Genomic DNA, 18,139 nt, shown 5'->3' on the forward strand with positions numbered 1-18,139 from the left:
GTTTTTCTCTTCTATGGCAATTTCAGGTGGAAAGCGGAAGCAAAGCTAGATCCCTGCAGCAGGGAGGGGTGGAATATGCTTGGTGCTGACTTTGCTCCCTGCTGTCACTTGGTAAATGCCTTGTGGGTGTTCAAGGTCAAATAGCATTTGCTGTCTTCATTCACTTTCAGATGGGCATAGGCAAAAGATTGATCTAATTTAGTGAAGATTTTTATTCCTGTTAATTCGGGAATAACTGGGAATAATAAAAGGGCAGACCTCTGAGTATTGCAGAGCAGGTATAAAGGTGGTTAAGGTGACATTTGGAATACTTTTTTGGCAAGTGCCATCCTTGAATTGTATGAGACAGGGATAAGTTTAGAGGTGAGAGGGGAGAGATTTAATAGGAACTTGAAGGGCAATTTTTTTACCCAGATTTTGGTCAGTATATGGAATGAGCTGTCAGAGTAAGTGCTTGAGGCAGACACATTAACATCATCTAAAGGAAGTTGAATAGGCACATGGGTAGGAAATGTTTAGAACTTTATGAACCGAAAGTGGCCAACTTAGATGGGAATCTTGACTGGATTTACAAATTGAGCTAAAGGGCCTCATTTCCATGCTGTGTGTCTCTATGACTCGATGATAACCAGTGTATAGTTACAATCATCATCTTGTTGGAAAGGATGCGATAAATGGAGTTCAGGGGAGATCTTTATAAGGATGTTGTCAGGTATCAAGACATTTGGTTATGAGAAAAGATTGGCAAAGTTGCAGATGGAAGAGGAGGAGAGTTTTATGGATCAAAAGAGATGTATAGGAGATTTATTACCAATAAGAATAGTTACCACTACGAATAGGATGATCACAGATGTGGGGGACACACACATTGCACCAGGTGCTTCTCTTCCATACCTGTTAAACAGTGGCTAAGAGCTGCAGTGCTCAATGGGTATCTTAATTGTCTCACCCTGGAAACGTTCTGAGTACTTTCCCCTATCAATATGCTCCTAGTTCTGCTGAATATCGGGATTCCATGACGCTCATGAAGCAAAGCATAAAAAGAGACGTGTCTTCGTGGATGATCGGGTGAATGTAAATGGAAGCAATGTGTGCTTTATCCAGAAGGAAGCTGTCAGGGGGAGCATAAGAAATGCAAGGGAATACTTAAGAAGGAAATCAAGAGGGCTAAAAGAAAATATGAGGTTGCTCTAGCAGAAGGGGTGAAGGAAAATTGTAAGGTCTTCTACAGATATATTAAGAGCAAAAAGGTAGTAAGGGACAAAATTGATTCTATGGAAGATCTGAGTGGTAATCTATGCTTGGAGCCGAAAGAGATGTGAGGAGATCTTAAATGGGTTTTTTGCACTTATATTTACATGGGAGGATGCAGAGTCTGCAGATGTGAAGCAATGCAGCAGCGAGGTCACGGATTACAGAGGAGGAGGTGTTTTCTGACATGAGGCAAATTAGAATGGATAAATCTCCAGGACCTTACAATGTGTTCCCTCTGACCCTATGGGAAGCTAGTGCAGGAATTGTAGGGGCCCTCGCAGAGGTGTTTAACATATCCTTAGCCCCTGGTGAAGTGCTGAAGGATCGGAGGATAGCAAATGTTGTTCTGTTGTTTAAGAAGGGCTGTAAGAATAAGCCAGGAAATTATAGGCTGCTGAGCCTGACATCAGTAGTGGGGAAGTTTTGGAAGGTATTCTAAGGCACCAGATATTTAAGTATTTGAATAGGCAGGGACTTATTAGGGGTAGTTAATGTGGCTTTGTGCATTGTAAGTCGTGTTTAACCAACCTTAAGAGTTTTTTGAGGAAGTTACTGGGTAAGTTGATGAAGGCAAGACTGTGGATGTTGTCCACATGGACTTCAGCAAAGCCTTTGACAAGGTACCATGTGGAAGGTTAATCAAGAATGTTCAGTTGCTGTGTATTCAAGATGAGATAGTAAATTGGATTAGACATTGGCTTTGAGGAAGAAGCCAAAAACTAATTGTGGGTGTTTGCCTCTCTAACTGGAGGCCTGTGACTAGTGATGTGCCTACAAGGATCTGTGCTGGGTTTGTTGTTGATTTTCGTCTATATCAGTGATCTGGATGATAATGTGGTAAACTAGATCAGCAGATTTGCAGATGACACCAAGATTGGGGTTATAATTGATAGCAAGGCAGGCTATCAAAGCTTCCAGTGAGGTGAGGTGGAGCCTAGCTAAGGTAAATCCATACAAAGCTGTGGGGCCAGATAACATACCTGGTCAGGTGCTGAGGCACTGTGCAACCCAGCTAACACACATCTTTAATATCTCTTTGAAACCGTCTTCGGTCCCTGCAGGCTTCAAGGCAGCCACCATCATTCTGGTGCCCAAGGGAGCAATGATAACCTACCTAAACAATTTCCACCCAGTTGTGCTGACTTTAATAACCTTGAAGAGCTTTGAGCTGCTGGTAATGGGTCATATAAAATCCCACCTTCCAGCTACATTGCACCCTTTCCAGTTCACCTACTGTTCAAACTGGTCCAAACTGATGATGCCATAGCCTCAGTCCTCCACTACGTCCTGTCCCTAGAGAACAATGCCTCATGCGCCAGGATGTTGCTTATTGAATTCAGCTCAGCGTTTTAACATGATCATCTGTCAGAGGCTGGTGGGTAAATTATCCTTGTTAGGACTCAACACTCCTCTCTGTAACTGGACCTTGGACTTCTTGATGAAAAGACCCCAGTGGAGATGCATGTGCAGAAAGTTTGTGCACGTGCAGAAGAGGGCTGCTGTGTGGTGAGCTGGAATGGGCTGTGCACTACTGAACACTGTTATGTGACATCAGGATTCCACACTGGCTGGCATGGCAAATGAAAGCTTCAGCAGGAATTGCCAGCACCTGCCCCATGTATAGTCTCTGTCATCATCATCTGTTCAATATGATGGAAGCTCTCTCTATCTATCTGCATGGCTTTCTACAAACCAGCGATTTCTCTCCAGTGACAAACTCAGTGGTGATCGCAGAGATAAAGGTGGGGTGGGGTGGGGATGGAGATAGCAACTACGATCATCTTCAGCAAAAGATAACAAATGTCGCTATAGGAACCAAGAAGTCCATCAATACACCAATCAGGTGCTGCCCGAACACTAACCTGTACTCAGTTTGCTTTGTGCTTTAAGTATCTGTATACATACACACACGGAGCTGTTAGACTTAATATCAGGGCACAGGTAAATAACAGGGATATTAAGCCATATCTCAATGCTGAGTAGCTAAACTGCCCGACACGAGTCCTCTTAGGCAGCTTCTGCACCTCAAGTTTTGTTAGTGCCCCCATTCCTGAGGATAGATTTTTTAAGCACTAACTGATGTAGAGTGTAGAGACAGAATCAGAAGTTAGGGTTCACCTGAAGTTAGCAGCAAGTTTACACAAAGCATGTATATATATTAGATGGGAATATCTATTACTTAAACACTGAGCCACCATTTCTGCATTTGATTTCAGTTTGAATTAAATCAATTGATCTCTTTCTACTGCCTCTGAGCATCATTTATTAAATGTGTCAATAAAATAAAAATTAAATAAACATTTGCCTAGTGTTTAGTGCACATTTATTTTAATTCATTTACTGAATAGACTACATGGATATCAAATTACCAGCTAAGTACTAGGTGGATAAATCTAACCAATTGTAGTCATCATTAAGATGAAAGGGTTAAGCATCATCGACTGCCTCCATTATCTTCAATTTGACTGCTACTTACGCATTTATTCTAAAAAGCCATATCCTTTTCTTCTAGCAGTTTATCTCCATTTATTTCCCTACGACTTCTTAAGCAGGTCTCCTGTGCTTTTACACTAGTTTGTTTCCCACCTGACCATGCCCATTTCCAGTTAATTTTAACATGTGAATGTCTCTAACTGTGAGTATTTGCAGAATGTCATTACTTCTTTGATTCTTCATTTGTTGGATGTTACTTCGTTGGCTACATCAGAATTCATTGCCCATTCCCAATTGCCCCAGAACCGAATGACGTATTAAGTCATTTAAGAATCTTCATGCTGTCATGGGCCTGGGCACACATAGGCCAGACCAGTTATAATGGTTGCACATTTTCCCTCAAAGGGGGTTTTTACAAAGTTCAACCATGTCATAGCCATCATTACCAAGACAGCTGCACTCTGATGTTAATTGTTTTTCTCTGCAGCTTTTGTCTGGTTTAGCCACCATTTCCACTTTTGCTTTTGATTTTGAGCATCTGCAGGATTTTGTTTTTCTATCCTTGGCCAATTCTGATAGCACAAACAAGAGAAAATCTGCCAATGCTGGAAATCTGAGCAACACACACAAAATGCTGGAGGAACTCAGCAGGCCAGGCAGCATCTACGGAAAAGAGAACAGTCGATGCTTTGGACCAAGACCCTTCATCATGATGCATGAGGGGTCCTGATGAAGGGTCTCGGCTCGAAACATTGACTGTACTCTTTTCCATAGATGCTTCCTGGCCTGCTGAGTTCCAACAACATTTTGTGTGTGTTGCTCTGATATGACAAACTGTATTTCTTCTGTTTCCATGTCCACGCAGTGGCCACTTTACTGAGTGCACCTGCAACCACACCGTTAATGTGAATATTTAATCAGCCAATCATGTGGCAAGAACTCATTGCATAAAAGCATGCAAACATGGTCAAGAGGTTCAGTTGTTTTTCAGATTAAACATCCTACTGGGGAAGAAATGTGATCTAAGTGACTTTGACCGTGGAATGATTGTGGGTTTGAGTATCTCAAGCTGCTGATCTCCTGGAATATATACGCATAACTGTCTCTAGAGCTTACAGATGATAGTGCAAAAACCAAAATAGCATCCAGTTAATGGCAGTCTTGTGGATGAAAACACTCGTTAATGAGAGAGGTCAAAGAAGAACTAATTCAAACTGATAGGAAGATGGCAGTAACTTAAATAACCACACATTACAACAGCAGAATAACAACATGTCAAACATTGACAAGGAAGAGAAAACCTGAATTTGCTGGAAATCCAAGCAACACACACAAAATGCTGGAGGAACTCAGCAGCCCAGGCAGCGCCTATGGAGTAAAGTACAGTCGACGTTTCGGACCAAGACGCTTCGGTCAAACGTTGAAGTGGATGGGCTGCAGCAGCTGAAGACCATGAACGTACACTCAGTTGCCACTTTATTAGCTACAGGAGGCAAAATTAATCTAAATTAATTTTATGCTTTATGAGTAGTCTCTGCACAATCAGAGATAGGCTTTTGCCATATTTATCTTGATGATTTTTACAAATTTTTATAATCATTTTATATTCAAATATCAAATGTATGCTCTTGCCATTAGAACTAGCCTATTCTTTGCATACGTAGTTTGTCATTCAACATTGCTTTCTTGGTGTTACTACCACTGAAAATATGATGTTCTGTGGAAACTATAGAAGTTAATTGAAATTGCTTGCCCATTGTACCTTGACAATAATTACAAAAATTCAACAAGTGTTTGAAAAGAACCTAAGAATAACATTAAAATAGTAGAGTGCAAAATGCTTGGGAAGATATAAGTACTGTTCAACAATAAAATATGTAAAAGGCTAAACTATTGAATTTTATTGCTCACCTTGTAATCCTAGTTCCCAATCTTGTTCATGCCATGGACCAATACCATTAAGCAAGGGGTCCTGGGGCCCCAGGTAACTAGTAGGGGTCCTGTAATGTTTTCAAATGAGCTGTCATAATGAATTGAATGCATGGATGAAAAACATTTTGTTTTTTAATGGTAATTTTAAACTAAAAGACGGCAAGCTTAATAGATATAATTTCTCAAGAAAATTACAGGAGTATAAGAAATATAGCATAAACCTCACTCATTCATATTCATCCCCAATGAGAGTTTGTTCTGCATGTCTGTGTCCAGGAAGTTTATATAGGTTGTGATTTTATTTCCAGACCCACCCACTTGCTATGATACTGAAGTCTGTACAATTGCATATTAGCCATAACCTGATGAGTTGTTTTATGCTCTGAAAGGTGTCTTGTGCTATGTGATTCGAGTTGTCTCATTAAACCCAAGATAAGTCATGTATAGCTCAATTGTCCCATCTCTTGATTCAAATTGTTGTCAGCACTCATATTCAGCACTCAATTTGAGTAGCATCAAAGTGTGTGAATGCACAAATGAGCAGAATTAGTCTTGAAAATACAAAAAAACTGCAGATGTAAGTTACAAACATAAGAGATTCTGAAGATGCTAGAAATCCAAAGCAACACACACAAAATGCTGGAGGAACTCAGCAGGCCAGGCAGCATCTATAGAAATGAATAAACAGCTGATGCTTTGGACTGCGACCATTCTTCAGGACTGAGAAGGAATGGGGAAGATGCCAGAAAAGATGGTGGGGGGGGGGGAGGAGAAGGAGGCTGGCTGGAAGGTGATGGGTAAAGCCAGGTAGTAGGAAAGGTCAAGGGCTGGAGAGGAAGGAATCTGATAGGAGAGCAGAGTGGACCATAAGAGACAGGGAGGAGGCGGGGACCCAGGGAGAAGCAATAGGCAGGTGAGAAGAAGTGAAAGGTCAGAGTGGGTGAATTTGTTTAGGGAAGGAGAAATCGATTTTCATGCCATCAGATTGGATCTACCCAGACAGAATACCTGGTGTTGCTCCACCACCCTGAGGATGGCCTCAGATGTAAATTGTTAGACCAGCTGAATCTTTCCCTCGTTTTTGTGCTGTGGTATTGGCTACTTCTCACAATGGCAAGAGAGAATTCTTTTGATTCGTATTTTGGGTTACGGGCATTGCAAGCAACATTTATTGACACATTAAATTGCCCATGCCAAAGTGATGGTGAGCCATTTTCTTGAGCTGCCACAGTCCTTCTAATGAAGGTACCCTCACAATTCTATTGAGTGTGGAGTTCCAGGATTTATGTACAATGAGAATGAAGGGATATCAATAAATTTGCAAGTGAGGATGGGGCTGACTTTCAGGAGAACTGCAGCTTCTCATTACAGCTATTACTCTTGTCTAATTAGAGGTTCAGGTTAGGAAGGTGCTGCTAGATTAGCCTAGACAAATCACTATGATAACAAAATTGGTTATTATTGTAATGTTTACCAGTGAAAAACTTTGTTTTGCATGCCATCCTTGCAGATCATATCATTACAAATGTGCATTGAGGTAGTACAAGGGATTATAAAGATAGGGAATTACAAGTCTGTGGAAGCATCGGCTCAGTCTAGGAAATGTCCTACATCGCAGCAATGGCTGCATTAAATCCAAAATGAGCTATATTGGTTGTAAAGTGCCTTGAGATTGTAAGAGGCACTACTAAAATCTAATTATTTCTTTTGCCCAACATATTAGCTTTCAGTAGTTCATACATCTGGTCACCTGGTCCCTCTGAGCACATTGTTCATCATCTAAAAAAGATTTTATTTTTCTATTCCTCCAACTAAAATTAATACCCTCATTTCCCTTCCATCATGCTCCGTTTTGTTTCCTTCTTGTTGCTCAATTAACTAGAGACTTTCACCTTGCAGAACTTTATTGCACACTTCCCTATTTAGCTTTATGTTGTTAGCAATTGGATGCATTGCACTCAACCATTTCATCTGAGTCATTAACATAGATTATAAGTTTTTGATGCATCAGTACTGATCATTATGAACCTCTCTCTAATAACATCCTTCTAATTGGAAAGTGGCCCATTTCTCAGTTTACAGTTATAAATCAGTTTTTTATCCTTGCAAATAATTTCACTCAACCTAGTGAGCAATTATTTTCTGTAACCTTTCATGTTTCATCTTATCAAGTGCTTTTAAAAAATCAATATTATACATCCATTGGCTCTCCCATTGTCTACCATGCCTGTTGCTTCCTTAAAAAAGGAGACTTCATCCATTCTAGCAGCTATTTGCATTCTTAAGAAATTATTTTTCAGCTTCTCTCCCTCATAAAAGCATGCTGCTGTGCTTAAACTTCTTTGATAATAGGTTCCAGTGTTTTCTCAACAACTGATGGCAGACTAGTGAGTTAACATGCCCCAATATCTTATTTCACTCTTGTCAGGAATAATGATGTTGCATTTGCCACTTTTCAATCCATGAAGGTCCTACTGGAATTTGGAGGACTTTGCAAGGATATTAGTAATATATGCTGCATCTGTGTGGCTGCTTTCTGTAAAACCCCAGGAATTAGGCCATCATTTCTGCATGACTTATACTAGTAATTTTAATTTATCCCCTTTTATTAGATCTCGGTTGCCCCAATATTTCTTGGGTGTTTATTGTGTTTCAGGTACAAAATATTTATTTAAAATCATCACTTATATCCCTGTATTGAATGGATCATCCAATTCACCTGTGGAGCTCAATGTGTCAGTGGGATCTCCCGACTTTGCAACAGCACACGGTCCCTCCTACTAGCAATCCTTACAGGGCCAGTATGACTCAGCATGATGGAGAGCAGAACAACATCGAGATTATTGTACTTCTGTTGGATAATTTCAAGGACATTGTATTTTTGGACTGATTTTATTTACACTATTTATTTATATAAAACTATAAGTTAAAATAATGTTTTATATATATGTTTTTGAGACATTTCCTCAAATAAGCCCTTCTACAAATTAACTTAAGTCTAAGTCCCTTAAAGGATAGGGTTCTTGTAATTTTATACACTTAAGTTACATCACCTTTGAGCCTCCATTTTCCCAAAGGAAACACCCAAGACTAGACAATCTTGCGTCATAACTAATTACTTCCAGAGCCAGCAACTTCCTTGTAAAATGAATCTACACCCTCTTTAGCACTACATTTTTCCTGTGCCCTAATTAATGTTTTATATAATTCTAGGTGACCTCGTCTTGGCTACAGTAAAAAAAAAAGAATTTCAGGATAGATATTGTATACATTTCTCTGACATTAAATGTACCTATTGAAATCTATTGAAAAAAGCAGGTAATCCATATGTTCTTTTAAGCAGCTTGTTTACTGGTCCTTGCTAACAATGAGACATTTGTTCAAATAGTTAGACATATAATATTCCTTTCCACACCGTGTCGCGCATTGGGCAGCCACCTTGCTGTTTCTTTAGCATTTTATTGTCTGCGTTTTACGAGGCCAAGTTGCTAGCCTGACACTCAAACCTGCACGGATGGTAGATATAGTAGAACACCATAAAGATCTACCTTTGAGAGGAGGAAAGTCAAGGGGAAATGGGATACTAGTCTTAGTTACGTCTGACCACACCACCAACACTCTTAGTCCCCCAAAGGACAACACAGATTGTGTCACATGTTTCAAATGGCCAAAGTGACTTCAAGGCATGGAATCACCAGATTACAGACATTAAAACATCTGTCTCTGCTGTACACAGCTGAATAAGCATTCTGATGCTCAGCAGTGATGTGTGAAATACACAGAGCACTAAAATCCTGCTGTCATTGTCAAAGTATGCATCATTACTTTGATTTTATAGTGGAGACCCTCTAACTCATTTCTCTTTGGTAATTGGCTTTGGGATTTGCTTTCCTGTTTTAATGGAAGTTAAAATGGATCATAGGTTGCACACTGTTGCTGCAACCCTGTCAGTAAAATGCAGTGATCACTCTACAGGTTGGTAGTAGCACGTACAGGGCAGATAGAGGGTAAATGTCAGTAGTGTTAAGCCGAAAGAAACTGGTCCAATTTTGCAATAGATAGAACTCTACTGAAAGTGATTGATTTTGTGTTAAACCTTCATAAAACAAGATTCCTGCGCTTCAAAACTAAACAGTGTTTCATGCACCATGCACAAAATGCTGGAAGAACTCAGCAGGTCAGGCAGCATCTATGGACGTGAATAAACAATCAACGTTTCAAGCTGAGACCCTTCTTTGTGCTCCAATTTCTAGGCTAATATGTTCTCATTGTCACGAGTTCAGAACGATTTTACTGGAGATGCTAATTTGTTTTGTGGAATGTGCTTGTTATCCAAATTATCACAAGCATAAGAAAATCTGCACAGATGGTGGAAATCCAAAGCAATGCACACAAAATACTGGAGGATCTCATCAGGTCAGGCAGCATCTATGGAAAAGAGTAAACAGTTGACATTTCAGGCTGAGCCCCTTCATCAGGACTTAACCAAATAATGTACATTTTTTTTTGTGGTTTTAAGAACTATAACAATGGAAAACATTCACATTCAATCTACGTTCAAGAGGCAGTCATATTTCCTTCATTTTTGTTATCTTTAGCAAGAACTGGCTGTATCTCCAAGTAAAACAATGCACAAATTGTTGCTATTAAATAGAGGCAAGGTTAAGTTTTCTCAAAATTGTCAGTGATGGTGTCCATCACATGAGTTTGAATGGCATCTTAACATGTTAATTCTTTGCACACATTGTTCCTTTTATTGCTCAGAAGCAGCTTGGTTTTACCAAAACAGTGTTTAGTGTTCAGATTGCAACAAGAAAGCAGAACTGACAGATAATTAGTGATTCAGTCAACGTCTCCTGTCAGTAAAAGAAATTTCATAGTGAAATTTGAATTTCTTCAGATTAAACTTTTATAAGTCAGGAGAGAAAGACTTTTTTAAATTTTATATGTTGGAAGCAAGCAGAATGTTGAAAGTGATGCTCTTGTCAGTGGAGTAAGCTTTCATCGGGTGATCTTAACTTTTAGTAATAAAATATAAAAAGTGTTTGGAATACATTTTAGGGCCAGGCAGCAATTGTGGAAAAGGAACTATTCTTACATTTCAGGTTGAAAATTTTTCAGAAGGTTGGAAAAAAATGGAAAAAAAAGTACAGGTTTTGTAAAAATAGATGCATGCAAGAAATGGAAGATTTCACAGCAGCAGTGAATGTATTCTGGGTTGATAATTGATAATGCTTGGCTCTTTGATCAGGCCAATGGCTTTCTCAACTCACTTATTCTGTTTGTTAATTGTAGCCCTGCACCCAGTGAAAGTTAAGCAATTACTTCAATAGTTGCTGAAAGGCAAATTCACACCACCACAACTCTCCTTTATTTTGGAGCTTCTTGTTGGTGGTTTGCACTGCAATATCTAGATATAGACTACACAAGCTGGATTTCCAGTAGGCAACTGAATACTATAACATTTCCTTCATTCCTTTACCATCTCCAGTGGGATCCAACCACCATCTACATCTTTCCCCTCTCCCACTTTCTGCTCTCCACAGGGATCCCACACGATTCCCATGTTTACTTGTCCCTCCCCACTGATCTCGTTCCTGGCACTTATCCTTGCAAGCAGAACAAGTGCTACAGAGGCCCTTACACCACCTCTCTCGCTACCATTCAGGGCCCCAAGCAGTCCTTCCAGGTGAGTTAACACTTCACATGTGAGTCTTTCAGGGTTATCTACTGTATCAGTGTGGCCTCCTGTATATTGATGACACTCAACGTAGACTGGGAGACTGCTTTGCTGAGCACCTATGCTCTGTCCGTCTCCCAGTGGCCACCCATTTTATTTATACTTCCTGTTCCCGTTCCAACATGTCTGTCCGTGGCCTCCTCTTCTGCCATGATAAGGGCACACCTTATATTCCGTCTGGGTAGCCTCCAAGCTGATGGCATGACCATCAATTTCTCAAACTTCTGGTAATGCCACCCCCCTTTCCTTCAGCATTCCCATTTCCCTCTCTCACCTTATCTCCTTACCTAACCATCACCTCCTTCTGGTGCTCCCCCCCTTTCCCTTTCTTCCATGGCTTTTTGTCCTTTCCTATCAGATACCCCTTCTCCAGCCCTTTATCTCTTCCACCAATTGACTTCTGAGCTCTTTATTCACACGCTCCCCCCCCCCCCCCCCGGTTTCCCCCATCACCTACTACCTTGGATTTCATTACCCCATCCTCTTTCTCGGACCTCATCTTTTTTCTCCAGTCCTGATGAAGGATCTCAGTCAGACTGTTTCCTCTTTTCCATAGAAGCTGCCTGGCCTGCTGAGTTCTCCAGCCTTTTGTATGTGTTGCTTTGGATTTCCAGCATCTACACCTTTTCTCCTGTTTACATTTCCTTGACTCTTCATTTCTTTGGCTCGGGTGGCAAAATGAATATTCTTAGTAATTATAGTGATGTCCATTATACCACTGTTACACAGAAACATTTAATTCTGTAGCAAGAGTGGATGCAATAAAACCATCCTGTGTACTGTATTTGGAGTGCCAGGGTTGGCTTTTAGTAACAGCTGGAGCTTTAACATGCTACTTGCCACCTTTCCATGAAAAGCATCGACGAGACACCACATGTTGTCTAACAGTAAAACTGACCATTGAGGGGTCGTTGCTGGAGTCTGAAGAGCACATTTCCCAGCAGTTTACAAGCAAGAACAGCTGGATTGCAATCCTATCTTCACAGAAATTAGGAACCAAACTTAGCTTTCGGGAGATCATTCTCTCCTGATAGGGAAGAAGCTATTGTTACTCTGTTATGACTTCAAAGTTCAAAGTAAAATTTATTATCCCAATACATACATGTCACCATGTACAACCCTGAGATTCTTTTTCCTGCAGGCATACTTACCCAATCTATAGAACAGTAACTGTAAACAGGGTAGAACAGCAAAGCGCAGGACACATTTTTAAGGACAGTTCTGGCCTCAAAATCATAATCAATCTGATTAGGTTGAGACAAAAAAGGAGTCGGTGAGTTCTTGAAATGTTTCATTTGAAGTGCTTTGGCTAGATGGGACTAGTTCAAATTGAACCTCATCATATTATGATTGAGGTCTTGCTTTATTGCAAACACCTGGTAAATTGTTATTGAATAATTTATATGTTAAACATTGGCGCTACAGTCAAACACACAGACACAAAAATCAGGCTGGGTTGCTGTCTAGAATTTTCTGTGTAAGGTTATTGCACTGCAAGTTATAATTATTTGCATTCAAAACAGCACCATATGGCAATTTTTAAAGATTTTATTAAAACTAACGGTCTGAGGAAGCACTTCAGTGGAGTGCTGTTTGATTTAGTTGTTACAATGTTAATATCAGCTACCAAATATTTACAAGATTAACTTTATGAGGACTTATTCTCCTTGGTACCTGACTAAAATAGTAATTTTTCTTGTAGTCTCTGGAGCATTATTTTAGAAATGAATTTTATAAATGAAATACTTTGTACTTTGTTTAGATAAATTGATTTAATATTGAACTCAAGTTTGAAAAATGCTTAATAGTAATTTTATGAGAAATTAAGATGCTGTAATAAACGTTTTGACTAGGGGAACATAAATAAGGCAAAGTAAAGTGAGTGAACAAAACAGAAAAAGAAAGTACTGTGATCTTTGATTCTACTTTACATTGCATCCATATTTGTGGAAAACGGAAAGCTAGTATTAGAGCTGACTCTGCCTGAAACAGATGGGATCTCTGTTTGAGTATTAAACCAATCTCTGCATGCAGATTTCCAACTAAATATCCACATGTTTTATCTTTTACCGCACAGCATATGGTAAATGGTAAACATATGGACGTTGTTTGAGAAGATTTAAGAAAGCTTGTTAAGCACTCTTAAGATACTTTCTCCATTTTCAGATTGTTCTTCTGCTTTCTTAAATTCAGGGTGCAGCATCACTGGCAAAGCTTAAAAGGCAGTATCTATCAATGATTCTTATCAGAAGAACATGCTTTGAGAGGGGTCTGTGTGTCCTTGTGCATACGTACAGGCACTACAGCTAGTTGGGAAAACTGTTGTTATTACTAGAGGAATTGTACACAAAAATGGGAAGGTTAATGTTTCACATATGGAGAGCACTGAAGAGACCACACCTGAGGTTTTGTGCATATTATTGGTTTCCTTATTTAAGAAAGCATCTTAATGCAGTGGAAGTAATTCAGAGAAGGCTCTAGTTTCATACATGGAGTGGACAGATCTTTGTATGAGCAAAGGATAAGCAGCCTAGACTTGTATCCACTGGAGTTTAGCAGATGAAGAGGGGGTAACTTGATTAAAACAAATAAGATTCGGAAGAGTCTTGATAGGAAGGTTCCTCTTGGAGGCGAATCTAGTAACTTGAAAAGCAAGGGATAGGCCATTTAGCCTAGTGATGAGCCATTTCTTTTGTTCTTCTTGGGCTCTAATTCCAAGGGTGTTGATGTTTTTGAATATTTTTAAAGCAGAGATAGATAGATGCTTAGGAACGAAAGGTGGTGAAAGATTGCTATTGGTATACTGGGAAGTGGAGATGTGGTTACAGTCAGATCAGCTGCAATTTTATTAAATGGTGGAGCAGGCTTGAGTGGCTGAGTATCCTCCTTCTACTCCTACTTCATATAATCTTTTCTTTTAAATTGACACTTTCTGGAGAAGCTGCTGCAGGACTTGAAAGAATGGGGATTAGTATCCAGTTCAGGATTGTCTGTGATATGAAGGAGGACTTGGGGGAAGTGGATTTCTCATGCACCTGCTGCCCTTGTTCTTCTAGGCAGTAGATGCCATGAGTTTGGGGCGGTGTGATTAACCACGCATTCCAGATTGCGATTCGCATACGCAAAGTCATGCTGAGTGAAAGTGACAGGAATACATAGTGAAGAGTAGGATGTTAATTAAGTGAAGAATGTTGTCCTAGATAATTTGATTTTCTTGAGTGTTATTGCAGTTGCACCCAACTGCTAAATCCCAACGTACTTTGAATAATTGATGCCATTTTACATTGTTATGAGCATTATAATGTTTTCCAGAGGAAATTAAAACAAAACAATTAGTGAAGGGATGCCAAGCTGATCGTTATTCTCACATCTGCATCAGGGGCTGTTAGCTTTCCTTTGGGAAAGTTTTCTATCTCTAATACAGAATCTAGATGGTATCAGTAAGATAGGAAAAGACCTGACTTGATGTAGTGCTACTTGCTTCCTCAGTAGCTTCAACACCAAGACCACTAGACTCAAAAACAGTTACTTCCCCATCCCGTCAGGCTGATCAATGCCTCAAAAGTTCAATGTAAATTTATTATCAAAGTATATATACGTCACCATTTACAGATTCATTTTTCTCGTAGGCATAGTCAATAAATCAATAGAATAATAGCTATAACAGAAACTATTTAAGATGGCACTGGAGATGCCCAGCTGCTACTTATCAGCAGCAAAAAGTAAAACAAAGAAAGCTATTATTAGCACTTTATTATGAACGATGGAGAGGTGAGCAGAGGTGAGGCATGGTCGAGGCAAAGGGATGGGGTGGTAGGGTCGAAGCAGAGTCGAAGGGTTCCTGAGACCATGTAAAGTCCCAATGTCTGATTGATTTAAGTGCCAGGCTGAATTGAAAAGGTCGAGTATGAGCTGAATTGTGGCAGAGGGCTCCGGTGCAAGGAATGACCTGATGTTTGGATGATTTAAGCACTGGGCCAGATTGAAAATGTCAGGGTGTCAGGACTAGAGGCAAGGTGAGGTCCGGTTCTGCTCAGTTCTGCTTGTTGCGGCGTTTACTCCGCTCTGCACTGAACCGAAACTGTACTTGCTCTGGCTGTAGGGATGCCGGGCCTCGGGATATTTACTTAGCTCTGTGATGAACTGAGGCTGTAGCCTGCTCCGGCTGCAGGGATGCCTGGCCTCGGGACATTTACTTAGCTCTGTGATGAACTGAGGCTGTAGCCTGCTCTGGCTGCAGGGATGCTTAGCTTCGAGTCTTTTGTAAAACTCCATTTCTGATGCTACTGTATTTGCTTACTTTTATTGTTTGCATGATTTGTTTTTTTTTCTCTCAATGCTTTGCGTGTTTGACGGTCTTTTTTTAAAGAGGTTCTTTTTGGAGTTTCTTTACTTTGTGGCTGTCTGTAAGGGGATGGATCTCAAGGTTGTATAATCTATACATACTTCTATAATAAATGTACTTTGAACTTTGAATCAATGAACGATCACACCAACGGGCATTCAACTAGTTTGCAAAAGACAACAAACTGTGCAAATACAAAAAGAACAAAATAATAATCATAAATAAATAAGCGATAAATACCGATAATGAGAGGAAGAGTCCTTGAAAGTCGTTCCATTGTAGGAACAGCTTAGTGATGGGGGCGAGTGAAGTTATCCCCTTTGGTTCAAAAGCCTGATGGTTGAGAGTTAGTGACTGTTCCTGAGCCTGGTGGTGTGAGTCCTGAGGCCCTCCTACCTTCCTCTTGATGACAGCAGCAGTGGGATGAGTGCGCGTTCTGGGTGGTGGGTATCCCTGATGATGAGTGCTACTTTCCTGCAACAGTGTTTCACGTGGATGTGCTCAGTGGTGGGGAGGGCCAGATCCACTACTTTATGAAGGATCTTCCTTTCCATGGCATTGGTGTTTCCGTAGCAGGCTATGATACAACCAGTCAATATTCTCTCCACTACACACCTGTAGAAGCTTGTCAGAGTTTTAGATGTCATGCCATGTAATGTCACCCACTACATCCACATCAGCCACTTCTCTCCTTATCCCCTCAGCACCCTACACCCCCACCCCATGCACAGCCATTTTACATTTACATTCCACACCTCATACCTACACTGACACAGTCACTGTCCCACTGTGTTTTCATAGGCCCTGCTGCTACCTAGAAAAGTTCCTGTTGCCAAGAATCACTTTATCATTTCCTGTCAGTCACCTTATATTCAGAATCTGCATCTTGTGTCACTAATTTACAGTACATGCAATCAGTCTAGTCTTCTGTATATATGGCCACACTCAACAGTTACTTGTTTTATAGGATTGGTTTTATATTTACATTAATTGTGTTTTTATGTTGCATCAAATCCAGGGAAGCAATCATTTTGTTCTCCTTTACATCAGAGTACTAAAGAATGACAATAAACAATCCTGAATCTTGAATATACATGCCTTGAAATTGGATTGCATGCTGCTGATTTTGTCAGCGATAGGCAAATGAAAATTGATTGAAACCAGAATAAATATTGTTTACTCCATTTCTAGATCAAATCACTCCAACCACGAAATTGGACCAGGCACATCCTGTTGTGAGTCACCCTTGCACACCACATGAGATATCATTATCAAGGTAGCACATGGTGATGTCACACATCTTGAAGTTCTTCTTTTGGTACATTATAGGTAATTTGGATTATAGTGTCCTTGGAAGATACCAATTGCACACCACACCCAGAAGAATGTAATGGTAATCCTGGTGTTCTAACCTCAGAGGCCTGTGAGTTGGGAGGCTAGATAAATCCTTGGACGCTGTAACCCAAACCTGCAAAGCCACCCATGTTCTACTTCCTTACATCTTCTAGTCATCCCGTCTTAAATGTTCAAGCCCCTAACCTGAACCACAGGAATTGATTTTTTTTTAAAGTTTGCTCTCTAAATATCAATGCCTATCCATCCAATCTCCCCCAGATGTCAAAGTTCTTACAAGTCCCCTTCCTCGACAATACCCCTCATCCTCCCAGCCCCGCTGGGATTGTGCTGCACAGAGTCTGCAGTGCTACATGTTACGAACATGCCTGATTGTTTGTGACAGAAGTCTCAATGTGTGCAGGAATTTTTAATGATTTCTGTGACACCGTTTGAAGGAATGACTTTGAAAAGGTGCAGCTTTTCAAGAAGAAAGAACTCATTAAGCACTGTGGTGCTGAGAATAGGGTAAGGTGAAAAAAAATAATTTCCAAACTTTTTGACAATATTTACTATGCTGAAACCTGAATAATTTTTTTTGTGACTATCTTCTAGCCTGTAAGCATTCTTGCTATTTCCTCCTCCAGCATCAAAATTGGTCCATGGAACCCAAAGCTCCTGAGATTTGGTGCCGTGGGATTTTTGTAATTATGTAGGAGACAAAACTGAAGTGCATGTTACAGTTGGAAGAATAATAAAGGAGGTGTAATAAACCCAAGTATATGTGTTGCAGACAGCAAAACATTTATCTTGAAAGTGTTCAGATATGTCCCAGTGGACCTAGTGCTCTTCATATTTTGTATAAGTTACATATATTTGTAATATTTGAACACTTGAAGAAAACCCATTGTAGGAAGTAACTCAAATTATGGACTGTAATTGCCTCTAATAAAACAGACCGAACCATCATCATGTTCAGTTCATCGCAAATCTAATAAATCCCCTTCAACTCACTTCTGAGTATGTTATGGCTGAACTGGTACTCACCATGATAACTATCTCAGATGATACTTGCAGACATCCCACCTCTCCCAGAAGTTCCG

The 18,139-nt window shown here is 40.1% G+C and overlaps 1 protein-coding gene across 1 annotated transcript in view; it reads left to right on the forward strand.

Moving 5' to 3' along the window:
• Positions 1–18,139, forward strand: part of ksr2 (kinase suppressor of ras 2) — a 365,555-nt gene that overhangs the window by 208,343 nt on the left and 139,073 nt on the right. The gene's annotated exons all lie outside the window — the stretch shown is intronic.

This window comes from Hypanus sabinus, chromosome 13 (assembly GCF_030144855.1).
Source record: "Hypanus sabinus isolate sHypSab1 chromosome 13, sHypSab1.hap1, whole genome shotgun sequence".
In the NCBI taxonomy this organism is placed as follows: Eukaryota; Metazoa; Chordata; class Chondrichthyes; order Myliobatiformes; family Dasyatidae; genus Hypanus; species Hypanus sabinus.